Source organism: Lissotriton vulgaris, chromosome 5 (genome assembly GCF_964263255.1).
Source record: "Lissotriton vulgaris chromosome 5, aLisVul1.2, whole genome shotgun sequence".
NCBI lineage: Eukaryota > Metazoa > Chordata > Amphibia > Caudata > Salamandridae > Lissotriton > Lissotriton vulgaris.
In genome coordinates this window covers 329376976-329393316 of record NC_141693.1, presented here as the reverse complement: position 1 = coordinate 329393316, position 16341 = coordinate 329376976, and the positions used below count along the sequence as shown (strand labels likewise).

The following is a 16341-nucleotide window of genomic DNA, read 5'->3' as shown; positions in this document are numbered from 1 at the left end:
AAATGGCTACACATCTAAAAGGTCCTGCAACTAGTCAGAAATGACTGCTGTAGATTAAAGTGCAAGTGCTAGCTATTTATAGTAAGGGTAGCATCCCTACCCTCAAACTACTGGCTACTAAAGCAATCAATAACCAGATATGAGCAAAGTCAAATTCCTATTATGTAAAGTGCTGAGTGAAATAAGTGCAACCAAAATAATATCAAAAGGTTTAAAAACATGGTGATATACGGGAGAGATACATGTTTGTAGGTTTCAGACAGCCCAGCTCAAGGATATAAGCAAGTTATACTTCATTGCTTGCTGCAGTATTCTAAATTGCTGGCGATGTAAAGGGCCAAAGAAACATAACCCACTAAATGGATAGGTGGGGTACAGAAAAATTTGTTCGTTATAGTAGGAAGGTATGCATGTCCTCCCTGTCATTGAGGCCATTGGGATGCTTGGAATCGAGATTGAGAATATATCTCGTCTCTAACCGCCTCAAGTCTTTATCTCTGTCCCCACCCCGTTTGGGTATCGGAGCCTGATCAATGACGAAGTAAGTAAGACAGTTCACGTTTTTGTTATGACTTACTTGGAAATGCCGGGCTACCGGATATGCCGGGTCAGAGTGGATGATGGCACGGATGTGTTGCAGGATGCGCATATACACCGGATTTTTGGTACTGCCAACATAACGTAAGCCGCAGCTACATGTAAGAACATAAATAGCGTACTCAGTGCGGCAGTCGTATTTCCCTCTGATGGTTAGTGCCTTGCTTTTAAATGGGGTGTTATAAGTGGCAGTGTTGGCACCAAAATTACATGCCCTACAGGTGGCGCATTTGCGAAACCCGTTACTGGAGGGCATCCAAGTTTTAATACTGGCAGACCCAGTAGAGATCTCTTTGGATAGGAGATTCCCTAAATTCTTAGACTTCCTAAACGTTACACTCGGATGTTCTAGTAACGTTGTTTTAAGAATAGGGTCTGTAAGAACAATGGGCCAATTCCTTTTCATTATATTGCGTATTTTGCGCTCCTGTCTGCTGTATGTGGTGATAAGTCTGGGGGAATTATTTTCATCTGCTGGACCTAAATCACTCTCTAAGGTGCTTGGAAGCAGGGTAGACCTAGGTCTTTCATTAGTCTTATTCATGGCTCTAACAAGGATGTCCTCGCTATACCCTCTTGCTCTCATGCGATCCAAGCATGTACCACTACAGATGTTAAACTGTTCTTGCGTGCTGCAAATGCGCTTAAGGCGCAGCAGTTCACCGTAGGGTATACTAGCAATGAGGTGGCGCGGATGCGCACTGGATGCATGTAATATTGCATTTCCTGCAGTTGGTTTTCTGTAAGCAGTGGTGGTAAGTGTCTCATCTGTGATCACTATTTGGACATCCAAGAATTCAATCATACTATCGCTTATATTAGATGTAAAGTGCAAATTGAACTCATTCACATTCAAGAGTTCCACAAATTGTAAAGCACTCTGCTTGTCGCCCTTCCAAATAATAAAAACATCGTCTATATAACGAAGCCATGAAATTACATTCTTGTCAAATATTGCTTTGTGTTCCTTCATGAGGACCTGCCTTTCCCAAAACCCTACATGCAAGCATGCGTAGCTTGGAGAAAAGCAGGCCCCCATGGCCACCCCCTGTTTTTGTCTGTACAATTCCTTCTCAAACGAGAAGTAATTGTTGTTCAAACACCATGAAATGAGAGAAATCAACATTTTGTTGTGCAATGCATATTCAGCAGGCCGTGTACTTAAAAAATACTCCACCCCACGCAGACCACAATCATGCTTAATACTTGTATAGAGAGACTCTATATCAAGAGTTAACAAGATCCATTCCTTTGACCAGGTTATGTCATTAAGGTGCCTTAAAAAATCGCCAGTGTCTTTAAGATATGAGGGCATCGTTTTTACCAGGTCCTGTAGGTAGTAGTCAATGTATGAGCCCACGTTCTCCGTCATGCTGCCTATCGCCGAAATGATTGGGCGACCGGGGACCGGAACAGTGTTTTTATGAATCTTTGGGAGTAAATACAAGTAGGGTACTCTTGGATGGGTGTTAAATAGGAACTTGTGCTCATCATTTGAGATCAGTCCCTCAGATTTCCATTTTGAAAGTTCTTTTTTTAAATTTTCCTTTGCTTTATTGTATTTACTCCACGATGTCTGTTCATAACACTCAATGTTGTTGAGTTGTCTTTTGGCTTCCAGATCATACTGCTGTTTTGGCCACAGGACCACATTGCCCCCTTTATCAGATTTTTTAATGATGACTGAAGCATCCTTGGCTAGCTTGTCTGTTAGTTTCTTCAGAGCAATTTGTCGTTGATTGAGGTTTATTTTTCTGTTTTGGTTGACGGAGCAATTTAGTTCTTTAATTTCCTCAATGACTCGATCGTGGAAAACGTCGATTGCATCCTTTGGCATTAAAGGAATAAACGCCGACTTGGGTTTAAAAGGGCTTTCCCCTGCACCCTTTTGAAGTAAATTCAATTCTTTTACCTTAGCTTGTGTGGGTGTTTGGGAGTTCAATGTGTCCTCATGATCCAAGCCGTGCATAGCCCATAGTGCGGGTATTTCTCTAACCGCAAGGCCAGAGGGATTGGAAGTTTCCGGCTTGTTTTGTTTGTTTTCCCCTAGATTTTTGAGGGCATGAAACTTTTTTAATTTTAGCTTCCTGATAAAGAGAAATAAATCCACACGTGTAGAAGCATAGTCGAAATTAGAGTTAGGACAAAAGTTCAGACCTAAGGAAAGGAGTTGCTCTTCAGCCTTTGTCAGAGTTGTTGTGCTGAGATTAACTACGGTGTTATCATTTATTGTTTTTTCTTCTTCCAGTAGTTTTGCCTCTTTTTTGGCTTCTCTTTTACGTTTTCTTCGGGCGTTTTTCCTGATGGTGTTCCGCCTTCGTCGGCTTGCTTCCTTTCCTTTCTTGGTCTCAGAGTTTTCAGGCGGTCCTGGACTAAAAAATCCACCTCTTCGCCTAGTCCCGGAACAACATCAGTTAGTTCCATGCTACTTGATCCAGCTGAACTCAAACTGGATTCGCTTGTAACAGATACTGTGTCTATTTCTTCCAGCTCCCCTGCTGCAGAGGTCTGTCTAGTTTCCAAGATGTTAGGTTTGACAAGGACCTTTCCTTTCATTTTGCGGATGTTTTCGTATTTCTTTGCGAAGGTGTAGATTTGGCCTCTTTCGTAATCCTCCAAATCCCTGGCGAATTTGTGCACTTTTCTATTTTTTATTTTTTCTTCATATTTTTTCAAGCGCTCTTTAATTTCATTCATTTTTTTCGAAATCCAATCCTGGTTTTCCATTTTACTCAAGTCATGTTCCATCTCCTCAATTTCTTTTGCGAGGGCTAACCGGTCAATATCAGCGTATTTGATTAAAATTCTGATCAGGTTCATTGATTGTTGCAGGTTACTTTCCCCCCATTCTAATAACATTGCGGGGTTGGGGTGCTCGAAACTCGGAGCTAAAAGTATGCGTAAGCCCCGCGGAACCCGGTTGACCTCCACATATTTGGTTAAGGATTTGCTCTCCCACCATTTTGTTAGCTCATTGCGCATTTTTTTCTCCAGATTTCTCAACAATAAATTAGCATCCTTGTTTGCGTCTTCGGCATGTTCATTTTGTGTTTTTTTCGGTACGTTTTTATCTTTATTTCTGACCACATTATCGAAGAGCGCATCTGCTTCCTGTTCTCTCTCCCGTACTGCGTTGCTTAACATAATGCCAATGTCCTGTAGTTATTGTTGACTGCAGTACTAATAGCCTGCACGTGTGCGTGCAACTCGGCTTTCTTACACGAAAATGGAAAAATACGCTGTGTTACGCTTAATCGTAGCCTCGTCTTGTGAATGCTATTTCCTTTCTCAGATTACTCACCGGAAAAGAGGTCAAGCCTTCGCGGGTCCTCCGACTCAAGCGTCGGCGTCCTCGAATACCGGTTTTCGTTCTCGTTGCAACTCGTAGCTCACAAGGGGTTTCGCCAGCCTGAAAATTTCCTTCCGGAACAGCAAGGGTTGTCGGGTTGAAGGCGGCTACCAGCTCTCGAGGCGGGGTCCAAACAAAGCGAAAGCAACCAGGAACTTCCGCATCGAAATGGAGCAAAATTCTGTTTCCAGCTTTGACCACAGAAGAGATGGACCACCACACGATTCAGCAGAGTGTCACAGCGAACTTTATTTATCCATTTTCAAATAGCAGCTCAGGTAGGCATGACGCGTTTCGGGCAGGAACTGCCCTTGATCACATAGCGGAAATGCAGATTGTATCACCTTAAATAGTGCACACACTCATTTTTTTCACTTTTTCTAATCACACCACGTGTTCTAGTGCAAAATCGATATGGATATGGATATGTGTATATATATATATATGTATGGTTTTGATGCAAATGAAAGTCCTGTGAGAAGCAAATCATTGTTTTTGTAGATTGAACTGTTGTCATTGTCTCTCAGGGTTGGTGATTTGCCCGCCCTTGTCTTCTAGCAAGTGTTCTTTTTCATAAATGTATTCAGGCTTTTTGATATAGCACAAAACTAGTTCCAAGGAGCAACTGAGCGCTTGACAGACAACATTTCTATTGTACCAGGAGCATCTCAAACACGAGATGCTGTACATAAATCCTGTTGAAGTGTATGTTCTGCCGCGCACCACTCCCCTGCCTCGTTCAGCGTACCTACAATTGGTTGTACATACACATTCTAGAAAAGCAACATGTCTGAAGGAGGACATTACTTTCCCCTTGGTACAATTTCTTGGAATTTTTGCTTCTAAGAAGTGAGACATGGGTGGATACATTTTGAAACCAAACTGTTGAGACTTCAACCTTTATGTACAAACAGTCATTCAGGACATTTTATCTTTGACACCTCATGCACATCACTGTTTGTTACTATGCAGCCGAGTTTTATGTCTGGAGAACTACCTGCTAGCAGGTTACAATCCTAAGAAAATAACGGAATACTTAAAGTCCTTAATTAACTATGTTTTGGCCAGTAATGTGAGGTTGTCCATGACCTCATTATCTGCATCTTTAATTTTCTCTATAAACTAATCTTTCTGATCTAAGGGAATCCTGCCTGTTGTTTATTCTTTCAGGGTAATGCATCAACTTGATTGTCTACTTTAGTGGCATTCTTTTTATGATTTAAGGAACAAAATAAATGGGTATGGCTAGCAGTTCATGGAATAGGACGTGACCTCCGCTGCTCCTTCCCGGCTTGCTGCGATCCTCATCCATTGGTTCCTCCTGGACACCATGGGGACTCTGCTGACCAAGCAGGGCATTTGAAGGAAAGAGTGTATGGGTCCAGGTGACTTCCCAGTGCCTGGAACTAAATTAGAGACCGAGTGCAATGGATTGCAGAGCACTCCTGGTTCCTAAGATGGTGGCTGGTACAGGTGCAATGCTGCCCTGACTTCACGTGAAGGTGGTGGCATGCATGACCGGCTGAAGAGACCTAGCGAACTGGGCCTCTGTTCAGGTGCACTTGGTACTAGACTGCCCTGTGTGTGGATATGCTGCTGTCAGGGCGTGGTGTGCCGCTGGCAGAATCTGCACCCTGGAACTACGAAATTAGGCAATGGAGCGCCCTTATCCTGCTGTCTTGAACCTAAGGTAAGGCTCAGGCAGTGAGGAGCTGTGAGGAGAACTTTTCGCTCTTGACTTGCGGCAGCTTTGATGCCCTGAGGAAGCGATTCATATGGGTTACCCAGGAGGTGGGAATGGCCTGAAGCTGTGGTTAGGTGCCCCTTCTGGGGGGCACCTGAGGACCCTACTGTTTTTCCTTTGAGGACTTGTTGGCTTCGATGACGGCAAGCGAGCGTAGGGGTTGGCAGACCTCATAAAACAGAAGGTGAAAATATTGATCCACCTATTAAGGACATTGCTATGTGTTGCTGTCCCCCCAACATGATTATCTAAAACAAAGTCACATAGGTGGGGGGTCAACTCCCAACATAGAGCAGGATTTTAGTGGTTGATTGAGGGTCTTGTGGACTTTGTTGGGATACTGAACTATGATGGAGTTGCTCCTGCAGGCTATTTCTACACCTACAAAACTGTGATGGATCAAGCCCTGATCTTTGGACTGGGTAAGAGTGGTCTGCTTAATTCAGACACTCTGTTCATCACCACCCCCTTTTCTGAATCATTTTTGTCCACCATAAGCGTGGAAGGGTATACTCAGATGTGAGTCCCTAGCTCATTGCACCATCAGGATTCAAGCAAGCCGGGCCGAAGACGGCTGAAATGCCAGAAACCGGTCCCCGGTAGCTTGTTTCCTTCCCAGTATAAGAATTGGCTTGGAAGTTTGGTCTGCCCTGTTCCCATGATGCACTGGGCCAGGGTCAGACTAATTTGCATATAGCCAAGTTCTGAGCTGGGATGGTGCAGTGAGCTAAAAAACGGTGATGGATCAAGCCCTGATCTTTGGACTGGGTAAGAGTGGTCTGCTTAATTCAGACACTCTGTTCATCACCACCCCCTTTTCTGAATCATTTTTGTCCACCATAAGCATGGAAGGGTATACTCAGATGTGAGTCCCTAGCTCATTGCACCATCAGGATTCAAGCAAGCCGGGCCGAAGACGGCTGAAATGCCAGAAACCGGTCCCCGGTAGCTTGTTTCCTTCCCAGTATAAGAATTGGCTTGGAAGTTTGGTCTGCCCTGTTCCCATGATGCACTGGGCCAGGGTCAGACTAATTTGCATATAGCCAAGTTCTGAGCTGGGATGGTGCAGTGAGCTAAAAAACGGTGATGGATCAAGCCCTGATCTTTGGACTGGGTAAGAGTGGTCTGCTTAATTCAGACACTCTGTTCATCACCACCCCCTTTTCTGAATCATTTTTGTCCACCATAAGCATGGAAGGGTATACTCAGATGTGAGTCCCTAGCTCATTGCACCATCAGGATTCAAGCAAGCCGGGCCGAAGACGGCTGAAATGCCAGAAACCGGTCCCCGGTAGCTTGTTTCCTTCCCAGTATAAGAATTGGCTTGGTAGTTTGGTCTGCCCTGTTCCCATGATGCACTGGGCCAGGGTCAGACTAATTTGCATATAGCCAAGTTCTGAGCTGGGATGGTGCAGTGAGCTAAAAAACGGTGATGGATCAAGCCCTGATCTTTGGACTGGGTAAGAGTGGTCTGCTTAATTCAGACACTCTGTTCATCACCACCCCCTTTTCTGAATTATTTCTACACCTTTGCACTGAATTGCACGTCCTCTCACCTTACACCACCTGTAATGTAGGATATAATGTTTTGGGATCACGGGCACAGTAACTCTTGCCTGAATCACCAGGTAAACAATGCTCAATTTTTGGGCCATAAAGGGGGCACTGGGTCCTCCAATTGCTGGGAGAGTGACAGTGAGCGAAATGGGTGGCATGAGGGGCCCCAGGGAAGCTCTAGGCTTGGAATCATCTAAGGCTCTCAAACTAATGACTCCCTACGACCAAGGTGTACATACAATGCCACAAGCCAGATTGCGGATGAGTGCTTTTCAGTGGTGCCTGAAGACATGGTGACTAAAGCATCAGGAGAAACTCATGTAATGACTCAGAAACAGATCTCTACCCTACCCTTTTCATCCGAATCTGCACTTGCGGATGGACCTCTACAACGTTTGTTTGGGCTGCCCTTTCAGGCCTCCATAAACGGTCGCCTCTTCACTGGGCTGTGATGCCCATCAGAGCGAACTGACATGATGGGTCCTTTGATTGGCATCAGAAAAGTGTCTGCACATGCATGTTCCATCTTGCAATGAAGGCATTTCTCCATTCCACCTCAGGAAGCACCATCCAGCTTTTGTCAGACATTAGCATCACCATCCACTATATCAACAGACAGGTCAGCATGGGGTCATGGATGCTTTGTTTGAAGGCAATTTTCTGTGGAATCTAGCTCTTAGCAGCTCACCTAGCAGAAACCCTCAATGGGTGGATGCTTTCTGTCATCTCGTACTCTAGGACCACATGTGGGAGATAAACCCTGAAGGGAAGGAAGTGATTTTCTCCGGAGTGGCATTTCCATGTGGTAGATTGGAGTGGGGTAGTTTATGGTATCTTGGAATTAGACAGGGGCAAATTGTGGTAGATTAGAGTTTGGTAGATTGAAATGGAGTGGGATCAATTGGACTGGGGTGGAGTGGGGTATATTGGAGTGGAGTTGGGTATATTGGATTAGAGTTGGTTGGAGTGGGGTAGATTGGAGTGGCGTGGGGTAGCCTGGGGTAGATTAGAGTAGAGTGTGGTAGATGGGGCAGAGTGGGATATATTGGAGTGGGGTGGCATTGAGTTGGTTAGATTGAGTGTAGTGAAGTAGATCAGAGTGGAGTGAGGTCGATTTGAGTGTAGTGGGGTAGATGTGGGTGGAGTGTGCTAGATTGTGGTGGAGTGGGCTGGGGTAGATTGGAGGGGGGTAGATTGGGATTGGGGTGGGGGTACAGTTGATTAGAGTTTGGTAGATTGGGGTTTAGTGGGATAGATTGGGGTGAGGTTCATTGGGTTAGATTGATTAGAATGGGGGAAATTGGAGTGGAGTAGTTTGGAGTCTAGTAGACTGGAGTCTGGTAGATTGGAGTGGGTAGATTGGATCATAGTGGAGTGGATTGGGATAGATTGGATCATAGTGGAGTGGATTGGGTAGATTGGATTGGTGTGGGGTAGACTGGGGTGGAGTAAAGATGGGTGGGGAGCTTAGAGTGGGGTAGATGGGAGCGGAGTTGCATAGACTGGACTAGAGTGCAGTGGGGTAGCTTGGGTGGAGTGGAATTGGGTAGATTAGAGTGGAGTAGATTGTAGCAAAGTGGGGTGTGGTAGGTTGGGGACATTGGAGTGGCATGGAATAGATTGGAGTGAAATGAAGTAGATTGGGGAGATTGTAGCAAAGTGGGGTGGGTAGGTTGGGGGTAGATTGGAGCGGAGTGGGATAGACTAGAATGGAGGGAGTAGATTGAGGTAGAGTTGAGTCTGGTAAGTGGGGTAGAGTGGAGGGGCATAGAGTAGTGTTGTCATAGAGTGAGTGGTATAGATTGGAGTGGCTTGGAGTTGACTCGAGTGGTGTGTTGTAGAGTGGAGTGGTGTCGTAAAATGGAGTTGCAAAAGGCATGGAGTGGCAGGGCATAAAGTGGCGTCCAGTGGCGTAGTGTGGAGTATGCATGGTGTGGTAACGCACTGCCATTACAGATAACACATTTTCGATTGAAATGACCATTACATTTGCACCAAACTACGGTTTTACTGAAACAAATGATAATACGTGCAAATGTCCTCACCAAGTGTATTGATGTGTTATGATCATATTCAAATATTTGTTGCTACAACAATTCAGAATGACCAAAAAAATTTGCTTCATTTGTACTGATTCTGATCTATTCTGAAACATCAGCACAGTTAATTTTTAGGTTGAGCTCAGGCAGTGCGCATGCCTTGTCTCAACATACAGGACCTACTCTGGGGGCCTTAACCACGCCCATCACTTTTCTTTGGTTCCTTGGTCTGCCTTTCAAAATTCCTTTGGTTTCTTTGGTACATACTTTACATTTGTCCCACATTTGACTGTTTGTTCCCGCCCTGGAGATTGCCGCTGTTACATGGATCAGTTCACTTATGGCCATTTACTTAGTTTCAGCGCACAAGCTTTTCTTTTGCGTCGTTTATGCACTGTGCTGGCACTTAGTGCTTCTGCCATGCTGAAACGGTGCTTGGAGCAGCATCCTTATGCACTGTATAGGCGCTTAGTGTTTCCGCCATGTTGAAGCGGTGCCTAGAGCAGCGTCCTCCTGCATGCGCACCCGTGTCCCTCTCACACTATCTGGAATTGAGTCGTTCAGGTGGAGGCGGGCGTGGGCATACTTCGGAGTCTACCTCTAAAACACATTTTAAAATCTATTCTTCTCCTCCCCCACGGCAAACCTGTCACGTGAATACCCCAAAAAGAACAGGAGCGCCCTTCAATCTGTAGGCACATGTAAATTATCAATGTCCATCACAACGGCCATGATAGCACCAGTCAGGCAAGGCTTGTTTGCTGATGCTGTTTTGAAGGCTACCGTGGCCTGTCACTGGCAGAGAGCGAAGTACAAAAACTGCTGTCCACCCTGTATTCTTGTGCACTCCTTGCCCTGCACTTACTGCGGGGTACGTTCATGTCCCAACAAAGGTTACAGTTTATTTTAAATTTCTTGTCCCTCTCACATCCATTGCGTTTACGTCACCACCATCCCAACTGGGTGTGCCGGTGCATTGAATTACCGCTGGCGTTGTTATTGCCGCTATGTTGTTACTGGTGGCATCACAGAGGATCACAGAGGAGGGGGCCGGGGCCCAGGAGTATAATCTGATTTTCTTATTTTGTACTTTATTTAGGTTTGTGGATTTGCTATCTCCCTCTGCACCGATTCTCCCAGTATCTACTCCGGCTTACGTTTTGTATTCTTTCTTGTTTCTTTCTGTGAGCAGCGTATGTCCTCCCCAACTCCCCTCCCTTCTCTTTTCTGTGCTGCCTTCTGTCTCTTATTTTGAAATCTCGCGGTCTTCCTTTGGGTCAAAGCTGCAGCAGCAGTGTGCACTCCCCTCCCCCTACCAAGAGCAGCTCTGCATTTTCCATATACTTTCTCAATTACGCAAGTTTAATTCCTGCAGGCCTTTCATGGTTCTGTGGCACATACTCTTGTGGGAAAACAAACACTTGATGGCTCAGAAACGTCAATTTGCTGCTCCCTTTCCAATGGGTGATGTTTGAGATCTGCATAACCAAGCTCTTGCCCTGTGGGTGTGTGTGTTTTCTATACCTCACTTTTTTAACAGCACCCTGGATTTAAACAGTGGTGGTATTGTTGGTAAGACCTGCTATGCCATTGTATTTATACTTTGTTTCAGTGATTTTTCGCTGCAACAAACCGCTAAGAATTTGATCCGAAAACGTGACTACACATATTGAATTTGGACACTGAGATTAGGCATTCTTGTTTTCCAGGCAGTTAAATTCCTTGTGTTGGTACTCCCATTGTGCTGTCATAGCTGTCATTTCTTGTAAGTATCTCACGTCACTGTTCCCTTTGTTTTTCTTTTTTTTGGTATTTTCCCTTGATCTTCTCGAGCGGTTCGTGGGAGGAGTGGAGTGATCACAACCTTGTGTAGGGGATACAGCATTCATTATAGATTACATGAGATTTGGATATCTAATCTGTCTTTGGGTGAGCGCTGGTGTATCTGCTCTTTCCATTGGACTAGAAAAGTCTTGTTTTTGGTGTTAAGAGGTCAGTATTTTCGATTCATTCTTCTTTAATGCCAGTTCATAAGAAGGCTAGTCTATGGTCTTAGTTAAGATTTGTCTCCTTTGTTTTTAAGCATCACAAGCCTGTCCATCTTCCGGCGTTATGTTTGCCTGAAGTGGACTACTTTATTTTGCTGAACCTCTTTATGCTGGTTTGCTGTAGGCCCAAAATCTTCATTGAGGGGTTTCCAAACAGTGGATCGGGGAGCGAGCTGGTGGTCCGCTCTGGCCACTTCTGGCCTACATTTGCCCTTGACAGTGTGACGTCATTAACTACACCAAACGGCACATGACGCCTGAGATGAGAGAGAGCAAGGTCTGGTCGGAGCCTCTGACATGCAGACCGCTCATTAGCTTTTTGCCTCTGATTCTGTACCTTTGACAGTCCCGCTAACTGCCTTATTCATCCCGCTCCTCCTCGTGCATGTCTCAACCAGTATCTCACGGTGACCCTCTATCTCTATCTCTCTCCATTCTCTCCCCATCTGGACCAAAAATAGGTGCCCTTCCCCCACAAAATTTACACATCTATCATTTTGTCTTTTCCGAACCCATCATTAATTCCCTTCACCCATCCATCCATTCATTCCTCTCTGTCCAACCAACAATCCATCCGTAGACACACACATCCATCAATTCACCGATCATCCTTCCATCCTGCTCTTCATACATTCATCCTCCTTACCATTCTTATTTTCTTTAATGATAGGTTATTTCATTTGTTCTCTCTACCCACTGCTTCATCATAAAAATTACCTTGCAGTGGTATTAAGGACCTACTTTTAGGAGACCAGTATCTCAACCAGAAGAGAGACAAAGGGCATTTTAAAAGTTGTATTTTACACACACTTCCCAGTGGCACACCCTTTCTCCCCATCAAGCTGCTAGCGTGTGGGGTTGATGATGCTTCTGTGAGGGGGTTCCACTCCTCCTACATCAGTCTTTTACTACCAGTCTGGCATTCAGACCAAAGACACCTTTTTATACTTAACGATCACGGGCTGGTGAGCACTTGCACAGTCTCTCTATTCACTCCTCCCCCCTACGTCTGACTCTAAAACATGCATGCCTTATTGCAAAAGATGCTGCCCCACCACACACATGCAAACCTATAGGTGCAGTTGCTAACTAACGTTTTGGCTGATCCAGCCACCCCAAAATAATGTATCTATGCACTATTTTTGTAGTAAAAAACTAGAATAAGAATGCATTACCCAGTGTGTAGTAGTTGTATAACTATTCAATCCCTGGCAGTACAGCACCCAGGATAATGTGCTGCATAGCTAAACACTTCTAAGGTCCCAAAGGCAAGACCTATTGGCTATGTCAATGCTTGTTTTTTTGTTGTTGTGTTAGAAATAAAAACATCCTACACCTTGTCCTCTTACATGGATATTCAGCAGGATTGTCACATAAATTCTCTCACTTTGAAGTCCGAGAAAGAAAAGTAAACACCAAGCTGCCTCGAAAGAGAGCTTGGCATTTGACCTCTGTCTTTGGATGCACAGCAAATGTGACAAGAAATGAACATGATTTAAAGGCCTGTTTACAGAAAGCAAGTTTGTGGAAAAATGCAGTAAACAGGGTTTGGACAACAGTAGGGACGAACTCAAGGTACGAACTCAAGCTGGATAGCCTAAAGCAAATAGAAAGCCAGAAAATGTGAGTTACAAACTACATAGCCAATGTTCAGCAACAAGCGGAACGCATTCCTAGGTCAGCTTTCTGAATGTCCCCAAGATGTATTTTGCTAACCAAATAGCTGAGCGATCTGCTAGGCTTCGACCTAAAAAACAAGACAGCCAGTCTTTTGTAGATATGACCCCTGATCTGGAAGAACAGCTTGTATCCATCAGGATCGCTTCAATGCCGCTCCTATTTAGGGACCAGCTGAAGTCTCACCTTTTTTAAGAACACTACACCACAATGCATTGAGCATCCTCACCCCAGCTCCACCTCCTCTTACTTGTACACTTTATGCTGCTCTTTGATCTAGTGCAGCGGTTCACTTTCTTTTGGCTAGGTTTCCACTATAGAAATAACAAATACAAACATTTCTGGTGAAGTTGTTACTGGTGATCCTGCAGATGTAATTATAGTCTCAGGAAACTGGCTAGCAAACCGGTCTACACAGGTCACTAGGATAACGTTGTTCTTTGGTGCAAGTCGGAACACATCAACCACTTTAAATTGTGCCTTTCCAATGTCGTGCAATTGTGTTGACCCTTGCACATCAGGGTCTTGGGATGTGTAAGTTAAGCCCTATCTAGCAACTGTGTCTTCTTTCATGTGTCTTCTTGATTAACTATCCCTGTTGAGGTCAACACTAATCACACTTTTTCTGAAAGGTTTGATTTGCTTGCGTCTGCCCACTCAGTTTATCGTTCTTTAGTGGGTTTGAATCTCGCTTTGATTTTCTTAACTTCAGCAAGAAGAATCTGAGAACTTCAGGCCCTTTCAGTATGTCAACGTTTTCAGTTTTCAACTCCGATAAGTTGGTTCTTTGCACAGGACTATCCTTCTCCCCCAAGATAGTTTCCACATTTCATTTGACTTACATCTTTCTTCACTCCTCCTCATCCACCCATTGAGAAAGAGTGACAGCATAAACTTCACCCCAAATGAGTGGTGACATACTTCATCAACTGCACTCTTCAGAACGGAATTGATCTTCTCTTGTGGAGTGGTGTGGCTCACTGGTTAGAGGCGGCAGACCCGAAGCAGAGGTCAGCCCGGGACCAGGGTTCGATTCCCGACGCGGCAGGGTCTTGAGCCATGGTCAGCAGACTCGATAATTCTCGCCTCGGTGCCTACTCCAACCATGGGTCCCACTCAGCAACTCTGGGCAATAGCTTGCTTAATCTCTATTAACGGCCCCTTCAACGCCGGGGATGCTTGTCTTCACCTTGGAGATACCCAGGAGGGACCATCTCGCAGGGAAAGCCAGGATGGGTTCCCCAGCGGTATACAGCGCCGGGACGCCCCTTTGCTGGGGCAGCTGTGCGCTTTACAAGTATACGACATTTAACATTTGTGTGGGTTTTGCTGGGGCTAAGAAGGGCACGGCGTGGAGCATCTGCACTATTTCGCACAGTCATCCTCTGTATTAAGAGCTGTTATGCCTTTACCAAGAAAACCCCTCTAGTAGGATTTCGTGCCCATATGTCAGTGCCATGGCTGCTCCCATGATTCTCTATAGAGGTGTCCCGATTTTCGAGAAGTGCTGGGTAGCTGCATGGTTATATATACATACTTTTGCCAAGCACTATTGTCTCATATCTTGCACATGCAGTGACATGTACCTTTGCCCGAGCTGTATTGCACAACTACTTGACTAACTGGCACTATTCCATCCCACTTCTATTGGAAGTATTAATTTGGGACTCATTCATAAGGTGAGGAATCTGTTAGAAGATGTGCCTATAAGGAGTCCAAGTTTCTTACCTTCAAAAATGATGTTTTTGGTGGTAACATGGTCTTCCGCATGATTCCTCATCTTCCACTCTCCTCCCCTGACGAGTTACTGCAGTGACTACAAAGACTTCACAGTATGAAAACATATTAATTTCAGAATTTATCACTCTCCTTGCTCTCTCGTTCCTCTCCCAAGCTTCAATAGGGCTCTAAGCAACTGGTGCTAAAGCGCCAGTTGACACCTCATAAGATCCGGGAACCGTATGTCTTTTGGTAAAGTTGTGGTTGGAGCCACATGGTGCCACCTGGTGGTGCTGTCAAGCTACTGGTGGAAAGTTTTCCAGACCAGTCTGAAACCTGGAAGAATTATTCATAAGGTGAGGAATCTGCAGGAAGGATTATGTGACAATTACCTCTGAATTAAAATTTATGATAGGTCACAGATCTCTATTACTGTCTCACACATGTTTTTAGGAATCCCTGACAACGAGTTAAACATATAAATGATAACATTAAGATACAGTGCTTCTTAAAGCAATCTCTTCATTCATTAATTTGAGTTTCATTATTGCCAGCCGGTTATACCCACGGGCATTGGAATGCCTGCAGACATATATTTACGTGTAGAGTGCTTTGACATATCATGAATTATGTGCTGATTTGCTCAGTTATGTCTGTTTCGAGAAGGGAGAGGTAACATGCATATCTGGGCTTTTTTTATTTAAGCCAGAAAAATCTCTTTAGGCCGGCACTATTGGTTTGCTGACCGTGGTTAAGGCTTTATGGTGTTTGTTAGCTACAAAGCATAAAAGGTCAACAGCAGCACCAGTGGAACAATGTCCAGTGACCCACATTGTCTACAGTATCCATGTATTCCTGCACAGACATTGTCCAGATCTTCCTAGACATGAACAACAAGCAATATATGCACAAACACACACACACACACTTGAAACGCACACAATCAAACTAGAGTCCAGATATACAAACACACTGCAGATACACTCACCCCTCAGGCACTCACAACCAAAAACACTAACACCCCCCACAAACACACTCTTCTACCTACCGCACCACAGACCATTGTCATACTCCCACATCCATTTAATGCACACTGAACTTGAAATTGAGTCTGTACTAAAATTTGGGAAGTGAGTTAAGCTCCTGCTATTGAGAACTGTGTGGTTGACCTGCTTTCAGTGTTTGGTAGCCATGCGCCATCCAAGTGAACATGAAATGAAAGAAAATAAAATGCAAAAAAATCACAAATGCCATTTGTTAAATTGCATACTCCGAATTTTTAACTGTGTGTAAATCAGTGGAAGCTTAACCAATTATAAGGAGAATTGTAGCATAATTTGCAGCATTATGCCACAATTTGTCCACGTTTGCCTTGGCTAGTCTGTGTCCAGTCACTCTAATCCGCAAGCAACCAAATTCAGGTAAACCGGACCACTCTGCTCTTGTCCTTCTGTCAGTTTCTGCTTTTCCATCCCTACAGAGGATAGGGGGTCTCACAAACTTGCTCCTAGGAGCGCCAGTGTTGTAAATTGTAAATTCCTGGGAAATGGACGGGGTACCACATGCTTCCAGTGCATTTAATAGTTTCAGGAGTGAGAGTTGGGGAAACAC

At 44.6% G+C, this 16341-nt stretch overlaps 1 protein-coding gene across 2 annotated transcripts in view; it reads left to right on the top strand.

Annotated features, from left to right (window-relative positions):
• SLC66A1 (solute carrier family 66 member 1) overlaps window positions 1–16341 on the top strand; it is a 71601-nt gene that overhangs the window by 42786 nt on the left and 12474 nt on the right. The window lies entirely within an intron of this gene.